We start from the raw sequence: 12020 nt of genomic DNA, 5'->3' as shown, positions 1-12020 counted from the left end.
TGATAAGAATTAGGCTGACTTTTAAACACTTTAGAGAAATACTTTTAATCTTGGCTGCTGGTAGGGCTGTCAGACATTTCTGGCAGCCTTTTCAGAGAGTGTCAAAGCTAAAAGGCGCTGCTTTGCCCAAGATCATACACCTCCCAGAAGGACCCACACCTCATTATTTGACAGAGGCATGGCTATAAAATCCCGGCTATTTAGATTCCAAGTGGAACATCTCACCTGAAATATTTTAGCACCAGAGCTTTCCATGGGCTTGGCCACGGTTGTCATCCTGCCTACATCAGAATGTGACTTCTCCTTCTACCCATTCCTGATTCCTCTGCTTCCCTTCCAATGAAGTTGACCACGACAGAGGTGGTAATTGTTTTCCAATGTCAATTACACTTGGTAAGTATACTTCTAAGTTTCAGATAGAAAAATTGCAGTTTAGGTAAAATAATTTGTTTCCTAAGCTAACTTGCAAGTTAGTAGAGCGAAGGAAATACATTTTGATGAAAAAATGTACAGAAAATGTTTTTGAAGAAATTTTCTTCAACCCTCCTCCTTTACACTGGTTGGAATGGAGATTGAGAAATGCTCTTGGCCATGAGAGGAGGCATTAATTTTGGCAGAAGACCAGGAGCCTGGCTACATCATGCTTGTGAAGCTACAGTACCAGCCAAGCTCTCTACCATTAGATTCTTTTTACACGAAAAGAGGTAAACTCCCATCAATTAAACACCTATTTGGGGATGTTTGTTTTTTTGTACAGTTGATTCTAAACAAAAATAATATACAAGAGATCAGTGAATAAAAATCAATAAAAGGTAGAAGTGAAGACAATTTCCAAGATGAAATTAAACACTTGAAAGGGGGCACCTAAGAAAATATGTTTATCTGATATAGAGTGAAAATTGTTCAGACCAGGGAATGAAAGGTCCTTACAGAAAAAATACTTGTAATCAGTAATTTTTTATCATGTTTAACTGTCGGGAAAATCATACTGAGAGGCATTTAAGGAGCTATTAGAAAGTGTAAACTTAAACAGATGTTCAAAGAAAATAAGGAATGGAGGGAAGTATGGTTATCTTTTTACAACTATGAAATATATTAACTCTGTTCTGTTTATATTAATTTTTTAAAAGAGGGATTTACTAACTACAGAGGAGACAATACTACAATACTTCTGTAGTCATAATATTGGAAATACTGAATATTCTTTTTAATTTTTTAAAGTGACAGAGGAATCTTTATGCTAGTTCCCTCACCATATGCCTCCAAAAGCCATGGCTGGATCAGACAGAAGTCAGGAGCCCAGAACTCAGTCCAGATCATTACATTGATGGTAGTAATCCAACTATTTAACCATTATCTACCACTTCTCAGGATGTGCATCAGCAGGAACCTGGAATGGGAAATGGGGCCAGAACTCAAACATATGCACTAAAGTGTGGAGGGGATGCAAGTGTTCCAAGCAGGGCTTAACCACTGCACCAATGCCTAACCCCTGAGTATTCTTTCAGTTAAAAATAAACAGATACTGAGAGAATGTGAGAGGTACAGAAAGGGAATAAAAACTGTGAGTTAAATACTTACATATCATATTAAAAGAAAAGCTTTAAACAAACTAAATGGAATGACTCATGAATAAGGCAGCACTCAGCACTAGCAGAGGTTCAGAGTCCTACCCAATGATTTGCTGAGGCTTGTTTTGTTGTTTTTATTTTCTTTGTCTATTAAGTTAGTTGCAATAAATATTTCCAAGTTAATTATGGTGATAAATACTTAGTAAACAAGCTTAATGGGTTGAAAGCCACTGTCCCTGGGGAACAGAATAAGTGGATCAAATAACAGTTATTTTAATGTATTTTAAATAGATTCACATTTAATTTTTTTGCAAATATTTTGTTGCATATAATTCTATGATAAAAATGACTATTTAAAAAATCATGAAACAAAACTGAAAAGGGTTGAGCCAAAGAACTGAAGAAACAAGAGAAGTAGTCAGAAAGAGACTGAAGCAAAAACCCAATTAACTGAGAATGCTCTAAACATCTCTGCAATGTCATGTCTTTTCACATAATATTATGAAACTTGAGCCATGACAATTAAAATTATTGCCAATATTCTAAAATTTCCTGAGTTAGATATCTGCCAATTCACATGAGCTTACTGTTCTGAACTTTCATTCGCAGAATTAATGTTTTTAGCAGAAGGAAAAATCTGTGAGCTATTCACTTCTAGATTTTGCCATATTGTCAGTTACTTGAAATTTCAAAAGACATTTAAAACTCAGAATTTCCAAGGGAAAGGCTTTTCAATATCTGTTGATTGTCACAAAGTCCACATTTCACTGCTATGAAATAAAAAAGGAAGAAGCTTCAGCAACTCTTAAGACAACCCGAAGGCTTTATAGGGGCTTAAAAATTCATTAAGTTCTTTTGAGGGTTAACTGGTTTCTTTCTTCACATTGACCATATACAACCTCTTAAAATATCTGACCCAGAATTATGTCTCAATAACTATCTTCTGGAATGTCTATTTCACATTACTTATATAATCTCTGATAGGTAAATTAGAATTTTCACTATTTGTCTAAAATATGATGTTTTATGTATTTTTCTTGATTTTTCTTTCATTCATGAGTCATATCAAACTATACATGTTATTATGAGCCATACAAATGTTTAAAGATGAGATAGGTGCTGTAGTAGAGCTAACAAAAATTTTACCCACATATTCTTTCTAAATCAATAAACTTTGCCAAATACAGAACTATTTCAAACTTCTTAAGGATGCCACTGTGATCAGTGGCCTTCTTTACTTAGTTATTCTCCATCAATAAAAACTATTGATATTTATATTACCTATAACTTTTAAAAATCCTTTTGAATTTGCTTTTTATGTTACAAAAATGTTATTAAATGCAGTCTTACATAATGTCTCAACTATTTTAAACAGATTTGGATTAAATATTCCATAAACAGAAGTGGTTTGGCTAATATTTCTACATAAAAAATTACTCCCCCAAATTTAGCAGATACAAGGTTCATGGCACTGGCCTGGCAAATATCTTTGTTTTTTAATATGACCCCAAAAGCACAAGCAAAAAAAGGAAAATAGACAAATGGATTACATCAAACTAAAGGCTTCCACATGTCAAAAGAAAAAATCAAGAGAATAAAGAGATAATTCACTTAAAGGCAGAAAATATTTGTATACCATATGTCTGATACGTGATTAATATCCAAAACATAAGGGTATTAAATAACTCAATAACAAGAAAAAATAACCTTATTTGAAAATGAGCAAAGGACCAACATAGACATTTCACAAAAGAAGACATACAGAAGGCCAGCTGTGACTTTAAAAAAATACCCAAGGTCATTAATTAGGAAAAGACAAGTTAAAATTATAACATATCACTTCATATTTGCTAGAATGGCATTCATCAAAAAGATAGCATTAACAAATTGAAGAATAAAAATCATATGATTATCTCAATAGATGCAGATACAGCATTTATCCTTTCATGATAAAAATCCTTTGACAAATTGGGTAATGAAGGAACATTCCTTAATACAATCAGGGCAATATATGACAAACCCATAGCCAGCATCATACTGAATGGAGAAAAGCTGGAAGCATTTTCACTAAGATCCAGAACCAGATAAGGATACCATTGCTATTCAATATAGTTCTGGAAGTTTTATCCAGAGACATTAGGGAAAAAATTCATAAAAATGTCCCTACTACTCAAAACAATTTACAGGTAAAATGTGTTCCCAATCAAAATACCAATGACATTATTCTCAGATCTAGAAGAAATGATGCAAAAATTGATATGGAAACGCAAGAGACCCAGTAGAGCAAAAGAAATCTTTCACAACAAAAATAAAGCCAGAGGAACCACAATACCAGATTTCAAGACACACTACAGGGAAGTTATGATAAAAAAAGCCAGGTACTGCCACCAAAACGGACATGTAGACTAATGGAAATAATAGAAATCCCAGAAATCAATCCACATATCTACAACCAACTAACCTTTGAGAAGCAAGCTAAAATCTATCTCTGGAGAAGGGAAAGTCTCTTCAACAAATGGTGTTGGGAAAATTGGATCTCCTTATGCAGAAGTATGAAACAAGACCCCTACCTTATACCTTACACAAAAATCTACACAAAATGGATCAAGGATCTAAATCTACAACATGATACCATCAAATTACCAGAGGATAACATTGGGGAAACTTTGCAAGATACTGGCATAGGCAAAGATTTCTTAGAAAAGATTCCAGAAGCACAGGTAATCAAAACCAAAATTGATACATGGGATTACACCAAGCTAAGAAGCTTCTGCATCACAAAATATGTACTCAAGAAAGTGAAGAGGCAACCAACAGATTTAGAGAAAATATTTGCAAACTGTGCAACTGATAAAGGATTAATATTCAGAATCTATAAAGTGCTCAAAAAACTCAACAACAACAAACCAAACAATCCAGTTAAGAAATGGGCAAAGGACTTTGCCCATTGTTCAAAGGATGAAACAGCCATTGTTCAAAAGATGAAATTCAAATGGCCAATAAGAAAAAATGCTCAGAATCACTAGCTACCAGTGAAATGCAAATAAAAAACACAATGAGCTTTCACCTTCCCCCAGTTAGAATTGCTCTCATATAGAAATCAAAAAACAATAAATGCTAGTGTAGATGTGAGTAAAGTTGTACCCTAAAACATTGTTATTGGGAATGTAAACTAGTACAGCCATTGGACAAGACCCTATGGAGATACCTCAGAATGTGGAAAATAGATGTACTATATGACCCAGCCATCCAACTCCTTGGAATTTGCCCTATGGAAATGAAATCAGTTTATGAAAGAATTACTTGTACCCCCATATTTATTACAGCTCATTTCAAAATAGCTAACATATGGAATCAACTGAGATCTGTGGTAACAGAGTACAAAAATGTAATGTATATGAATGAGATTGGCATTTTGATATTTGATTATTGATGACATGCCTTGTCTCTACTATTGAGAAGCAGTATTTTTTATTCTTATTTGTTTAATTCTTTACATAGTGGAGAATTAAGCTTATGATCATAATATAAACTGAAAGTATGTCATTGTAAAAATTGAAAGAAAAATAGGAAAGGAAGGAAGAAGAGGATGGGAGAATGGGTGGGAGCAGGGTAGGGTGGGAAACATCACTGTGCTCCTAAATTTGTTTTGATCAGCCCTTGTCCTGACTGTCCAGGAACAACTTAATACTTATCCCATTTAGTATTTTTTTGTTCTACTTAATACTATTGGTTGAACTCTTTAATTAACACACAATTATTCTTAGGTGTTTAAATTTAACTGAAAAGTGATACCTGTTAAATATAAGAGTAGGAGTAAGAGAGGGAAGAGATGTAGTTTGGCACATGCTCAATCGGACTTGCCCCAAACGGTAGTTAGAAACATGCCAGGGGATTCCAATTCAATCCCATCAAGGTTGCATGTACCAATGCCATCTCACTAGTCAAAGTGATCAGTTTCAGTTCATAATTTATCATAATGATAGGATTAAGAGTCAAAAACAAGACTAGTGTCTGCAAATACTAACCGATAGAATAAAAAAAGGAGAGGACGATCCAACATGGGAAGAGGGATACACAGCAGACTCATAGAATGGCAGATGTCCTAAACAGCACTCTGGCCTCAGAATCAGCCCTTAAGGCATTTGGATCTGGCTAAAAAGCCCACAAGAGTATTTCAGGCATGGGAAGCCAAGACACTGTGGCAAAAAAAAAAAAAAAAAAAAAAAAAAAATGACCTAAATGAAAGATCTCTGTGAGTGAGATAGCAGCAGAAAGAACAGGCCATCAAAGAAGGAGGTACCTTTCTCTGAAGGGAGGAGAGAACTTCCACTTTGACTATGGCCTTGTCCAAATAAGATTGGAGTTGGCGAACTCAAGAGGCTTCCATAGCCTAGGCAGCTCATGACAAGAGCCTCGGGTGATTACTGACTTCATAAACAAGAGTGTCAGTTGTTGAATCAACAATAGGAGTCACTGCACACTTTCTCCCCATGTAGGATCTATGTCCTTAATGTGTTGTACAATGTAAATTAATGCTATAACTAGTACTCAAACAGTATTTTTCACTTTGTGTTTCTATGTGGGTGCAAACTGTTGAAATCTTTACTTAGTATATACTAAATTGATCTTCTGTATATAAAGATAATTGAAAATGAATCTTGATGTGAATGGAATGGGAGAGGAAGTAGGAAATGGGAGGGTTGCAGGTGGGAGGGAAATTATGGGAGGGAAAAGCCACTGTAATCCAAAAGCTGTACTTTGGAAATTTATATTTATTAAATAAAAGTTAGAAAAAGGAATACATGAAACTTGTTCAACTTTTATAAATTTAAAAACATTTAAAAAGAAAAATATCTTTTGTATAATCTAAAACATTCAAATTCATAGCAGAGAGTAGAACAGTGGTTAGGGCTAGGTGTATGGGGAAGGGTGTAAGGAAATTTTGGTCAAAGGATGCAATATTTCAGTTAGATAGGAGGAATAAGTTCAAGAGTCTTATTGTACTGCATGGTGACTAACAGCAGTGCTTTATATACTTGTGTCCAAATACATAATTACCACAAATTTAGTTTAAAAATCTAATTGGCTTTTATTTCATTTTCATTTCTAGAATTGGGCAACATCTTATTCTATGGAGCAGAATGAGTGTTCTGAGCAAAGGAGGTTGGTCTCACAGACAAAAAGAAGAGAGGAGGTTGGCTTCATTGAAAAAAGCATAACAGGGGAAAAGCAGATTGGGTTATTTCATTATCACAGAAAAACTTCCTGTTACTCTAATTCAAATGGACTGGAATCTCCTGTATTTTTTTAATTAGTTCCTTTCAATGTTCCATTTAATTACAGGAAATTTGCACAGTTGACTCCATTCAGGTCTTGTCTGGTCTACTGAGACCCCCTAATGTTTATTTAACATTTGAGAATCATTGAGAAAGTACATGTTAAGTGTTTTTAGAATAAAAACACAGTAGGCATGTGAGATAATGTATATAGGAGTTTGCTCATTAACCATTCTGCAATGTATACATATTTAAATAAATCATGTTATATACCACAAATACATACCATTTTATTTGTCAATTAAATAAGTTTTTAGAAACTACTGCTTTATTTTGCTTACAATTTTGTGGTCAAAAATTCAAGAAAGACTAAGACATATATTTTTTACTTGGAGTCTCTCATACAGTTGACTGCAGTCAACTGCATAGCTGGAGTTACATTTATATGAAGGTTCAATGGCATTGAATGTGCCAGAAATCAAGCAGTATGTAATGTGAGCTGTTCACTGGAAGATCAGGTAGGGTGTCAACATAGCGCTTCTTCAGTACATTGGTTTCAAGGAAGTTAGACTTCTTATATGGAAGCTCAGGGTTCCATGTGTTCCAGGAAACAAAATGGAAACTGTGTCACCATTTGCACCTGGGTTTGGAAATCATTCAGTATCACCTCTGTTCCATTCTATTGGTTTATATAGAGAAACAGGCCCCACTCCAATTCAAGAAGATGCAGATCTTATGTATTGGTCAAGTCAAAAACCTTGTGACTCTTTAATTCTTTACATAGTGGAGGATTAAGCTTATGATCATAATATAAACTGAAAGTATGTCATTGCAAAAATTGGAAGAAAACAAGTCATTATTTTTACTACCTGCACCATGCACTACACTTTTGATCACTGATTCATTAATGAAAAAAAGAGTCAAACCAAGCAGGAGTATGTGGAGTCAAAGTGAATGTTCCCTTTAAACTCCTCTCCCTCAAGTTGTACAGACTTCATCTTTTTTTTTCTTTTTTCTTTTTTGCCAAATTGTACTTATTTTGGTGATAATTCTTATCATGAGATCTACTCTCATAAATTTTCAGTGCACAATACATTATTATTAGTCTTGGGGACAATGCCAAATAGCAAATATCTAGACTTTATTCACCTTGTTTATAGGCTTTGATTAGCAACTACCTAAGTCCTCCTATTTCCAGTCCCTGGATACCACCATCCAATCTCCTCTCTGAGAACATTTTCTGAGAATTCGATTATTTTTGATACCTCATATAACTGGAATCATGCAGTGACTGGCTTATTTCACTCAGCATAATGTATTCTAGATTCATCTATATTGTATCATACTGCAGGATTCCTTCTTTTATAAGGCCAAGTAATTGTCCATTATATGCATATATCACATTTTGTTTTTCCATTCAATCCATCATGGACTTCTTGGCTATTGTATACAATGCTACGCTGAAAACTGGAGTAGTAATATCTCCTTAGGATACTGATTTTATTTCTTTGAAATAAATACACAGAAATAAAAATCAATAAATGAATACCCAGAAGTGGGATTGCTGGATCATATGTGCGATTGGCAGTTTTAACCAACATAGGAAGTATAAATTTTGAGGTCAAGTTTTTGTAACACATGTCCAAAGTCTTATTTTTGTGGTGTTTTTGAGGCTTCTTAATAAAATAGCCTTTCTGAATCTCTGTGCTTATGAGGACTTCACTAAATCTGCCCCACCCCTTTTTATTTTTTAAATTATCTTCTACTCCTGTATCCTCTTCTTTGACAAATACATCATATTTTGGTTTTAACAAGCTATAATTTTGCCAAGTAGATGTCACAAGGGAGTTTCTAGACATTTCATACCACATGTATTAAAATGTTTTCCTAAATATTGATATATTATCACATTTTTACTTCATTTCATCATACTCCACCATTCTTCCCTTCTGTATTTCCCCATATAAAAATAATAAGAAAGTGCTTTGAATTTTGCCTCCACACTTTTCTAGGCATTGTGGATATTGAGATGAATAAAGCATATCCTTTCCTGTAGGGGAGCTCACAATCTGATGGAGGAGCTGAAACTGACAAAGACAAACAATGTGGGAAATGTGACTGTAAGATTCATTTGAAGTATACAAGAGCAGTAGAGCAAGACAGAAGCTCATCATCTAAGTTATTCAACAGAGAGCAGTAAAACTTCATACTGAATTTATTTTTTTTAAGAATGTGAGAGAACAAAGTTAAGGTCTGAGATACATGACAATGATACCCACACAATTCTAGATCATGCATTTGCACATAGCAATGACTTTATAAATGGTAACTTCTGTAAATAGAACTTTTTGAAAAATAATATCATTCACACTTCCATAAACATCTAAAAACACACATTAATTTGAAATCAACATATAACTCACATTATCAAGCCATCAGAGGTCAGCTCCTTTGTAGGTAGCAGAGACGGCAGGAAACCCCCTTGCGATAATCGGAAGTATTAACCCACTGCAGTGGCTGATTCATACAGCTCAATTAAGAGAGAAATAGCAAGCACATCTAGCCATTTTATTTTAAACATTTATGAGTATAAAAGACCTATAAAAGTGTCCTTCACTATTAATTCAAAGCTAGATGGAAGGAAAATACCACTGGTCTCTTCTTACTTCAATATAATTTCAATGACAAGATGTGCCAAGCATTTCCCCTTTGGTTTAGATTGAGAATTAAATGAATGCTTCCATTCCTTGATGATTTTAAGGTAGTTTCTTCCCACCTTACCACAAGAAAACGGGTGCTCAGTGTCCTTGAGAGAAGACACAGGAAATGGAAACTCCCTATTTATGAGCAATCCAGAACCCTCTACTCAGCAGAATGCTGGGTATTTTAACTGGTTCAGTGCAACAACTGGGATATATATGGGAAATGTTTCGGACATATATTAGATAGATAAGTGGGACTCAAAATATTTAACACACAGGAACAATTGCTTGTGGACTAAAATGCCAGAATTTCTTGAACTTTTAGGAAGACAGAATATATAAGGAAAATATTCCTTTGGCATGTTAGCCTATGCTACAGTGGCAAAAGCTTGAAAGTAGAGATATTAATCATAAGTTTCTCTGTCTTTAAATTCCCAGCATCTAGCATAGTGTCTGACTAGTGTGTGCTCAATAATTTCACCAAATGTATAAAGCAATAAATGTGCAGACTACGACATCATCATAAAAAAATCACCAATTATAACTAGACAAGAACCTAAATGGAAGATCTCCGTGAGTGAGATCCCAGTGGAAAGAACGGGTCATCAAAGAAGGAGGTACCTTTCTCTGAAGGGAGGAGAGAACTTCCACTTTGACCAAGGCCTCGTCTAAATATGATCAGAGTTGGTGAACTCAGGGGTCTTCCATAGCTTTGGCAGCTCATGACAAGAGCCTAGGGTGATTACTGATGCCATAAACAAGAGTGTCAATTGGTTAAGTCAACAACAGGAGTCACTGTGCACTTACTCCTCATGTAGGATCTTTGTCCTTAGTGTGCTGTACATTGAGATTTAATGCTATAACTAGTACTCAAACAGTATTTTTCACTTTATGTTTCTGTGTGGGAGCAAACTGTTGAAACCTTTACTTAATGTATGCTAAACTGATCTTCTGTATATAAAGAGAATCAAAAATGAATCTTGATGTGAATGGAAGGGGAGAGGGAGTGGGAAAGGGGAGGGTTGCGGGTGGGAGGGACGTTATGGGGGGAAGCCATTGTAATCCATAAGCTGTACTTTGGAAATTTATATTCATTACATAAAAGTTAAAAAAATTAAAATAACTAGACAAGGGCAGACAAATCACACTCCCCTGTACTTGAAATTTATGGTTTCATTTTACTTAGTATTGTTCAAAGACAGTGTCTGACATGATTATCACCCTTGTCACAAGTCTTGAAGAAATACATGCTATATACTCATGTGTTAAGACTAGGGGGAATATGTAAGACCTTAATAGGTGCATAAAAATAGAACTGAGGATTCTGTTGGGTTAAGGGAATTTGGAAATGAGTTACATGGTCAGCCTCCACAGTGAAGAGGAAACAGAGTAATAATATAGTGATCCACTTAATTATTTCTAAAGTATTTTTATAAATGGATGTCACAGCTTAGCAGAAGTGACAGTGACAATGATTTTTGCAGTGACAGACTTCTTCATTATGTATCTTACAGTTCATTACAGTGTTTCCCCAATATTTAGCCTTCATTCCTATTTCTGATTAAAGCAATATTTATCCTTCATTTCCAATGCTAATTAAAGTTATTTTGTCTTAATTTTTTTAAAGCGAGGGCTTTTATCTTAAAGGTTAAGACACATATTACATTCTAAGTTGAATTAATAACAAAGAAAGACAAAATTCACCATGTAAGAGCTCTATCTCTGTCTCACAGAACTAACTGTTCCCATTGCTATTTGATCCTTTATTGCAAAGCATCTGTTCTAGTTAATTTTTGCAACAGTCATTGCCAGATAACCAAATTCCTTTTTCCTAGGAACACTGAAATCAAAATGTTAATACTTACTTAGGGAATTGGCTTTATCTTTATTATACACTTTACAAAATGAGAATGTGGTTTATGGAACTGCCATGCCCATGATATTCAGTATGAACTTGTTCAAGTCTCCTGCGGTTTATTTTATTTCCCCTTTCTTATTATTCTGAAATATATTATCAAAAAAAGATTTGATTGTATTTTTTGAAGCATTTCCTTCCTTTTGGTTAAGAGAGTTCATTTTGTATTTGGATTTTGTTGTGTTTTTAAATCAAGGACATTTATTCATAGCTTTTGTCTTTGGCTATGATTTTAACAGACTAGCAGAACTATCTGGAATGACAGATTTAAGGTTTGAGTTTTTCATTTATCAATTGATTGATACATTCATTCTACAAATATCAGTAGTTACCTATGGAGTTTGCTTATTTCCTTTGGTTTTCTTCTTTATGGATATTTCTTTCAATTTATTTGCACAGGAGAGCCATGTCATAAAAGATTTTAAGCTATATAGGGTCCTTAAACTCTTGCTCTGCACCTATGATGAGGTAGGAACTATGTTGACACAGAGAGTCAGATAAACCTAGTACCACCTCAAAGAACCCAGGGTGACAGAATGAAAAGCATATCACA

This window comes from Oryctolagus cuniculus, chromosome 6 (assembly GCF_964237555.1).
Source record: "Oryctolagus cuniculus chromosome 6, mOryCun1.1, whole genome shotgun sequence".
NCBI classification, from domain to species: Eukaryota; Metazoa; Chordata; class Mammalia; order Lagomorpha; family Leporidae; genus Oryctolagus; species Oryctolagus cuniculus.
Note: the sequence above shows the minus strand (reverse complement) of the source record.